Consider the following 7,940-nt stretch of genomic DNA (forward strand, 5'->3'; position numbering starts at 1 on the left):
AGCCTGTTCTTTCTTTCTGGAAGCTCCTAAGATTTTCTTTTGATAATCACAGTTCAAAAATTTTACAGGAAATGTCATATTTATGACCTTAAAAAAATTAACTCTGCTTGGTACTTAGCTTGGCATTTTCAATCAGAAAATCCAAGTCTTTTTTTTTCAGATAAGGAAAGTTTTCATGTATTATATCCTATATTATTACTTTCTCTACTGTTCCTTTCTTTCATTTTGGAATGATTATTATTCACTCTTTTTTTCTCCATGCTTCTTTTCTTGTCATGAATATGTGTTTGTGATGTTATTTATTTATGTATTTACTAACAAACATTTTTGAGCACCTCCTCTGTGCCCAAATTCAGGCACTTGGGTTATATCATGAATCACACAAAGAAACCTGCTTGCAAAGAGCTTGCATTTTAGTGAGAAGAGATAGATGATAAAGAATTAAATTCCATAATATATTTGAAGATGATGAGTACTAAAGAAGAGACGAGTAGGGTAGGGCAAGGAGAGCTGGGAGTGGCATTAATAATATAGGGATGATCTGCAATTTTAAATGGGTTGTTCAGGGTAGGCCTCTTGAGAAGGTGAGAATTAGTAAAACAAGGTGAGGGAGTGAGCCTTGCAGGACCTGGGGAAGAACATTTTAGGAGGCAGCTAGTGCAAAGGCCCTGAGAAGGGAGTGTACCGTGTGTGTTGGGTGAAGAGCAAGAATGCTGGTGTGACTGGTACAGAGTGGATATGGAGGTTCTGGTGGATAACAAAACCTATAGGGTCTTATAGACCACAGTCAAGACTTTGGATTTACTCTGGCTAAAATGGGAAACCATTGTAGGGTATTGAGACAGAAGAATAACTTGATCTGACTTATTATAAAAGGGGGAGAGGGTCAGGGGAAGGATGAAGTAGAGGGTTGGAGTTAGCAGATGTAAGTTATTCTATGTAAAATGGATAAGCAATAAGGTCTTATTGTATAGCACAGAGACTTATACTCGATATCCTGTGATAAACCGTAATGGAGAGGAATCTGAAAACCAATGTGCGTGTATATGACTGAGTCACTTTGCTGCACAGCAGAAATTTATACAACATTGTAAACCAACTATGCTTCAATATGATAAAAATTTTTTAGTATAGTTTCATAAATGATAAGAAGACCTCTCTGGCTAACCTGTTAGGCATAGATTGTATAGGTATCAATTGTATAGGAATAGATTGTAGAGGTAGAAGTGGGAGAACTAACTGGAAGTGATTCTTTAACAATGAGTGTGATAGTGGCTGGGATCGGGGTGGTAGCAGTGGAGTTTGGTAGCAGTGGACTATAATGGCTAGCAGAGTTTCCACCAGCTGAAATGAGGAATGCTATGAGAGTAAAATCAATAATTTGGCTTGGGATATGTTAAGTTTGAGAAGTCTAATGTTTCAAGTGGAGATATTGGGTAGGTAGTTGGATATTTGAGTCTAGAGTCCAGGAGACAAATTTGTCAAAATCTATAAATTTGGGAGTAACTGGCATATGTAGTTAAGTAGTTAAAGATATAAAACTGGATGAGGTAACTGTATTGGTCAGAATAGATGAGGCTTCTGCCTTGGTAACAAATATCTCCCAAATCCAAGCAATTGATACACAGATGTTTGCTCAATGATATGAAGCTTGATGCAGGTCTGGGCTCATTTCCAGGACATCTGTCTTTTATAGAGTGATTCAGCGAACAGGCGGCTTTGGTTTTTTGGTCCCACACATCAACACGAGGAATTCTCTAAATAGCTACAGCAGGAGAAAAGACAGCTGGAAAATTTTATGCCAGGCTTTGCTGGAAGTGACCTGTCTCTTCTACTCAGTCTATTGGCCAGAACTAGTCACATATGGCCTTCTAGTTGCTGGGAAGGAGTGGCAGGAGCTGTGGATGTCATCAGGGAAGCCAGGTAGTTAGAGGGAAAAAGAAGGTCATGGAGGGGAAGGGGAGCTAGTAAAGGAAACAGAGAAGAAATGTTCAGGAGATGAAAGAAATTCCAGGAGATGGTATCCTGGAACCCAAGAATGAAAATGTTACAAGGATGGGAAGGTGGCCATGCTGGAACAGTGAAATGAGAACAGGCCATGGGATCTATATGGAAATGATCTGTAACCTTGAGGAGAGCAATTGATTACTGTCACATGTAAAAGCCTGATTGAAGTGAATTAAAGAGAGATGGTGGATGGAGAAGAATTTGACAAGTATAGACAAGAAATGGGACCAATGTTGGCAGGAGAAGTAAGTTCGAGACTAGGGTGTTTTGAGGACTTCCCTGGCAGTCCAGTGGTTATTAAGACTGCATGGTTCTACTGCAGGGGGCATGTGTTCGATCCCTAGTTGGGGGACTATGATGCCCCAAGCAGTGCTGTGTGGCCAAAAAAACAAAAGCAAAAACAAAACTGCAGTGGTTTTTGAAAAAAAATTATTTTAATTGGAGGATAGTTGGTTTACAATATTCCATTGGTTTCTGCCATATATCAACATGAATCAGCCATAGGTAATGTATGTCCCCTCTCTCCTGAACCTCTGTCCCACCTCCCACCTGATCCCACCCCTCTGGGTTGTCACAGAGCACCAGATTTGAACTCCCTGCGTGACACAGCAAATTTCCACTGACTATCTAATTTTACATATGGTGAAAGTGAAAGTTGCTCAGTCGTGTCCGATTCTTTGCGACCACGTGGACTGTGCAGTCCATGGAATTCTCCAGGCCAGAATACTGGAGTGGGTAGCCTTGCCCTTCTCCAGGGGATCTTGCCAACCCAGGTCTCCCACATTGCAGGCAGATTCCTTACCAGCTGAGCCGCAAGGGAAGCCCCTTACATATGGTAATGTATATGTTTCAATGCTACTGTCTCAGTTGGTCCCATCCGCTCCTTCCCTGCTGTGTCCACAAGTCTTTTATCTATGTTTGTAAGACTAGGGTGTTTTTGCTTGTTCTTTTCAGCTGGGAGAGGTAACAGCATTGTTATATACAGTTGAAGAAGATCCAGCAGAATGAAAGAATGAAGACTGATGAGAATGAACAAGAACGAAGCAGAGAGAGCAATGTTGTTGGAGCAGGACCCTTGCACGGTTAGGAGGGACTGGCTGTGGGTGGCAGCTTGGACAACCCATCTTAGGTTGTGGGTGGAAGGTAGAAAAGGTGGACAGACTCTGGTGGAAGGGGGCTGGCAAAGGCAGAATATTGGGGGTTTGCGGTGAGAGAGGAAGGTGAGAAACAGCCTCTGGAGACTGGGGAGTGGACAGATGAGGGAAGTACATGACCTGGGCAGGATAAACTGCCTCTCGAGGTTCACAGTCAGGGATTGGAGTGAAGCCCATCCACGCGACTTGTGATTTTCCCAGCTATCTTCTGCTGGAAAGTTGGATTTAACATGGTTAAGGTTTCATTAAGAGAGTTCCAGGATGTTTGGGGCGGGAGTCTGGGGTGTGTGCGTGGGGGTGATAATTATGATAATGCTGGAACACCCATTTTGTTTTTCATTACCTCTACTGAATTTTTATAATTTGAATTTATTTATTTATTTTTCCTTTTTTTTCATTTATTTTTATTAGTTGGAGGCTAATTACTTTACAATATTGTAGTGGTTTTTGCCATACATTGACATGAATCAGCCATGGATTTACATGTGTTCCCCATCCTGATCCCCCCTCCTGCCTCCCTCCCCATCCCATCCCTCTGGGTCTTCCCAGTGCAGCAGCCCTGAGCACTTGTCTCATGCATCCAACCTGGGCTGGTTATAATTTGAATTTATGTATATATGTCCTGTATATATATAGAATAAAAACTGTATTAAAATAAAATACACAAATATATAAAATGTAAAATTATAACAAAAATCTAAAAAAGTAATTGTAATGAGAGCTCTTAAGGAGGGTCAGGAAGATATTACTAAGGAACAGTAAGAAAGAACAAAGATCTTGGACTCTATCTGTACCAAATCTGCATCTACCTTCTCTCTCCCTGACTGTCTGTATAGGCATGTCTCCTTAAGGGTTCTCATTACAGTGTTTCTTGTGTTTCTCTCAGCGCTGCTTTCGTTTCCTTTCTGAAGTCTGCCTCTGCTGGGGCCACCTTCTCTGATGGTTGGCCTCTGTCCCTCAAGTACCAGGTCCTGTGAATCAGTGCTCTCACTGTGATCCTGGGCCAGGGCATTTGCGCCACTTGGAAGCTCTGTGGGAATGCAGATGCTCAGGTTCTGCTGGAGACCCCCTGAGTCAAATATTTGGGGGCAGGGCCCAGGAACATGTATATTTACTAGCTCCTCAGGCATTCTGTTGCAAACTGCTGCTTATATTCCTGTGGCCTTTGCTTTCCCACTCATGTGAGGGATGTGGGCCCCTCCAGACCTGAGCTGGTAAGATTTGGGGGCCCTTGCCCAAACGCACTGGGCAGTTGGCATGAGGCATGAGAGCAAGTCCTTCCTTCCCTGGGGCTGTGGGGACAAGAGACTGGTGAGCGAGCTGGCCAACAGAGGTTTGGCTTCCCATTTCTCTACTTCTCCATATGTGTGTTTTGGTTTGAATCAGCACCCAGCCAGCCCTGTGCATATTAATTACCATTCTTACCTCACCGTGGTTCTTGTGGGCTCTCTCGCGCCTCTTCCTGGCTCAGGCAGGAAGGGAGGACACAGATATCAGACCCAGAGAGAACACAAAGACAGCCAAGTTTCTAAATGGACTAACTTTCAACCAAGGAAAGACTAATTGGAAAATCATAGTATTTTTGATTTGCTTAGGCATATCCTGAAAGACTCATCCAAGCATTTTTTCTGCATGAAGAACTGAATGGGGAAGATTGCAGGTTGATGTAGGAGCTGAGAGATGAGTCCACTGGCTGGGAGCCTGGCAGGACTGTGGGTGGGCTGTGTGTGAGCACGGGGGGCCTGCAGACTGCAGGGTACCTGCACCTCAGCACGTCAGGACTTGGGTCAGGGAGTTCGGGTGAGCAGACTGGATCTCTTGAGAGAGAACTCCAGGAACTTTCTCAGCAGTGACAAAAGCACAGAGGGCCTCCTCTCCCAGCAGGTGGCCAAGGCTGGGGGTGGGCTTCCGTGGGTGCAGGTGGGCACCGATGCTCGTCCATCACGTGCTGTCTGGGAGGATGATGGTGGAGCTGAGGCCAGCTGTCAGTTCTTGCAGCCAGGGATCCACCCAAGAAAAGGGGGGCAGGGTGGGATAAATCTGCCTGAAGTGTCTGAGGGACCAAAGATGGGACCAAGTTTTCCTTCAGGAGGCTAGAAGAAACTGTACAGAAACTGGAATTAGAAATTCAGATTGGAGAATTCCCTGGTAGTTCAGTGGTTAAGACATGTGCTTGCACTGCTGTGGACCCAGGTTTGATCCCTGGTTGGGAGATCCCACAAGCCATGCAAGGTGGCAAAAAAAAAAAAAAAAAAAAAATTCAGACTGCATTATGAAAAATAGAGAGCTAGGTTCTGAACATGTGATTTTGAGGCTGAAAATTTGTATTTGTTACATTTATACTTGAATGTGAAAATATGCACAGTGCCTGGCATGCAATTGGTGCCCAGTAGGTGCTAGTTAATGTCCTTTCAATTATCCACGTAGCCTACATATGTGCCTACACCCAGTGGAAAGGGTAACGGAGCAGAGAAAATGCCCCAGTGATGCTGTCGTACTATTTTCATTTGGAAATTTGTTTGCCTTTTAACAGGCTGCTGCTGCTGCTAAGTTGCTTCAGCTGTGTCTGACTCTGTGCGACCCTACAGACTGCAGCCCACCAGGCTCCCCCGTCCCTGGGATTCTCCAGGCAAAAACACTGGAGTGGGTTGCCATTTCCTTCTCCAAAGCATGAGAGTGAAAAGTGAAAGTGAACTCGCTCAGTCATGTCTGACTCATAGCTCATGTCCGACTCGTAGCCACCCCATGGACTGCAGCCTATCAGGCTCTTCCGTCCACGGGATTCTCCAGGCAAGAGTACTGGAGTGGGGTGCCATTGCCTTCGTCTTTTAATATATTTTGGATCATATCATATAGATGATTTTTACAACTTAGAAGCAATCATTAGTACAGATGATTAAATTCCAAGTTGAGCAGAAGACCCAGGTCTGAATCCTAGGTCCACCACTCACTAGGTGTGGAACCTTGAGCAAGTACTTTACCTCCAAGAGTCTTCCTTGTCAATGAAGAGAATGCCTGATTCATGAAGCTGGTGGACACCAATGAATGACTCTTGAGGGCTTACACCTGCCTGGAGCTGTGCTAGGCAATTTAATAGGTGTTTTTAACATGTTGAGCAATCAGTCCAGGGCTCGGTGCATATGCCAAAGACAGTGAAAGCGCAACTGTTCTCTCATGTTCACATACCACACACACGACACACGCATATGCACCACAAACACACAATATGGGCCCTGCAGCAGTTCACACTGCAGGCATACCTTCCACACACGTACTTACCATATACACGGTGTATTCATATGCACAGGCACCACACACATGCGTGTCACACACAGACACCTAGACGCACAGTACATGCACATCACACACGGGCAATACATGCACACATGCCACAACCTCACACGTACCACATACCACCCACCCCCGCAATTGTGTCGCGTGCATGCTCAGCACACTGCATCAGACACATGACCTGTGTGAACACGTACCTGCACACACACTCCACACACACTGCATACACGTGTGCGGTGACCAGTACTTGCAATAATTAGAGATACCACCAGGTGGCATCATGACACTTTTATTTGGGCGTTTTTACTTGTGTGTATAGTAGTTTTCCAAGTGTTGCCAAGACTATTTTCATAATAATACTAAGATGTCATTTGCCTTTTTAAACTCTTTCTCCCAGGAGTATACAGTGGAGTTTTCAGGAGACTACATGATGTATGACATGGCAACAGATTGAAGGCTGAAGTAGATCTGAGAATCCAGCTGTCATCTGCAAAGCCAGACCTTAAAGAGATTTATAAACGTAAGAAAATATCACGACATTTTTAGAAGATACAGTTAATTTTCATAAAACTTATTTTATATTAACATGCACTAGGTTTATTAACGCTATTTTAAAATGAATAAATATCTCAAGATCTCCTCAGTTTCACTATCTAATACCGTTAAAATTGATAGATATAAGCTCACATAACGAAAGTTATTTTGGGGGTCTGCAATATAGTTTTCTAAGAGTATCCTGAGGCAAAAACATTTGAAATCACTGTTTTATATGTAATCACATATCCACAGATGCATTTCAAAGTTTTTCTTTTTTTTTTAAGTCTTTATTAAATTTGTTACAACACTGCTCTTTTATGTTATGGTTTTTTGGCCTAGTGGCATGGGGGAATCTTAGCTCTTTGGCCAGGGATCGAACCCACACTCCTGCATTGGAAGGCAAAGTTCCAACCACTGGACCACCAGGGAAGTCCCAAGGATTTTCATTTATTATAAATTTGTAAAGAACCAAAACGTTACAGAGAAGAGGAAAATCACTTTTAAAAGTACATATTTCGAATAACACGGGGGGAGGAGCCAAGATGGCGGAGGAGTAGGACGGGGAGACCACTTTCTCTCCTACAAATTCATCAAAAGAATAACTGAACGCAGAGCAAACTTCGCAAAACAACTTCTGATCACTAGCTGAGGTCATCAGGCGCCCAGAAAAGCAGCCCATTGTCTTCGAAAGGAGGTAGGACAAAATATAAAAGATAAAAAGTGAGACAAAAGAGCTAAGGACGGAGATCCGTCCTGGGAGCTCTTAGGCGGCATAGCTTGGGGTAGGGTCCGGGCCTGAGTGCCCTGAGGACAATCGGAGGGAGCTTCTAGGAGTTGCCAACTTGAACTGTGGGAGACCAAAGGAGAGAGAGAAAATTAGCCGGCCCGAACACACTCCCGGCTGTTCGCAGAACAAAGAGACCGAGAGGGTCCAGAGAGGAGCTCGCAGGC

The 7,940-nt window shown here is 43.9% G+C and overlaps 1 long non-coding RNA gene across 1 annotated transcript; it reads left to right on the plus strand.

The window, feature by feature from the left end:
* The first annotated feature begins 2,747 nt into the window (after window positions 1-2,747).
* On the plus strand, window positions 2,748-6,974 carry LOC133061660 (uncharacterized). The gene is made up of 3 exons (XR_009694016.1): window positions 2,748-2,842; window positions 2,962-3,089; window positions 6,850-6,974. It is a non-coding gene; the product is annotated as an uncharacterized LOC133061660 (long non-coding RNA).
* The last annotated feature ends 966 nt before the right edge of the window (window positions 6,975-7,940 follow it).

Source organism: Dama dama, chromosome 9 (assembly GCF_033118175.1).
Source record: "Dama dama isolate Ldn47 chromosome 9, ASM3311817v1, whole genome shotgun sequence".
NCBI lineage: Eukaryota > Metazoa > Chordata > Mammalia > Artiodactyla > Cervidae > Dama > Dama dama.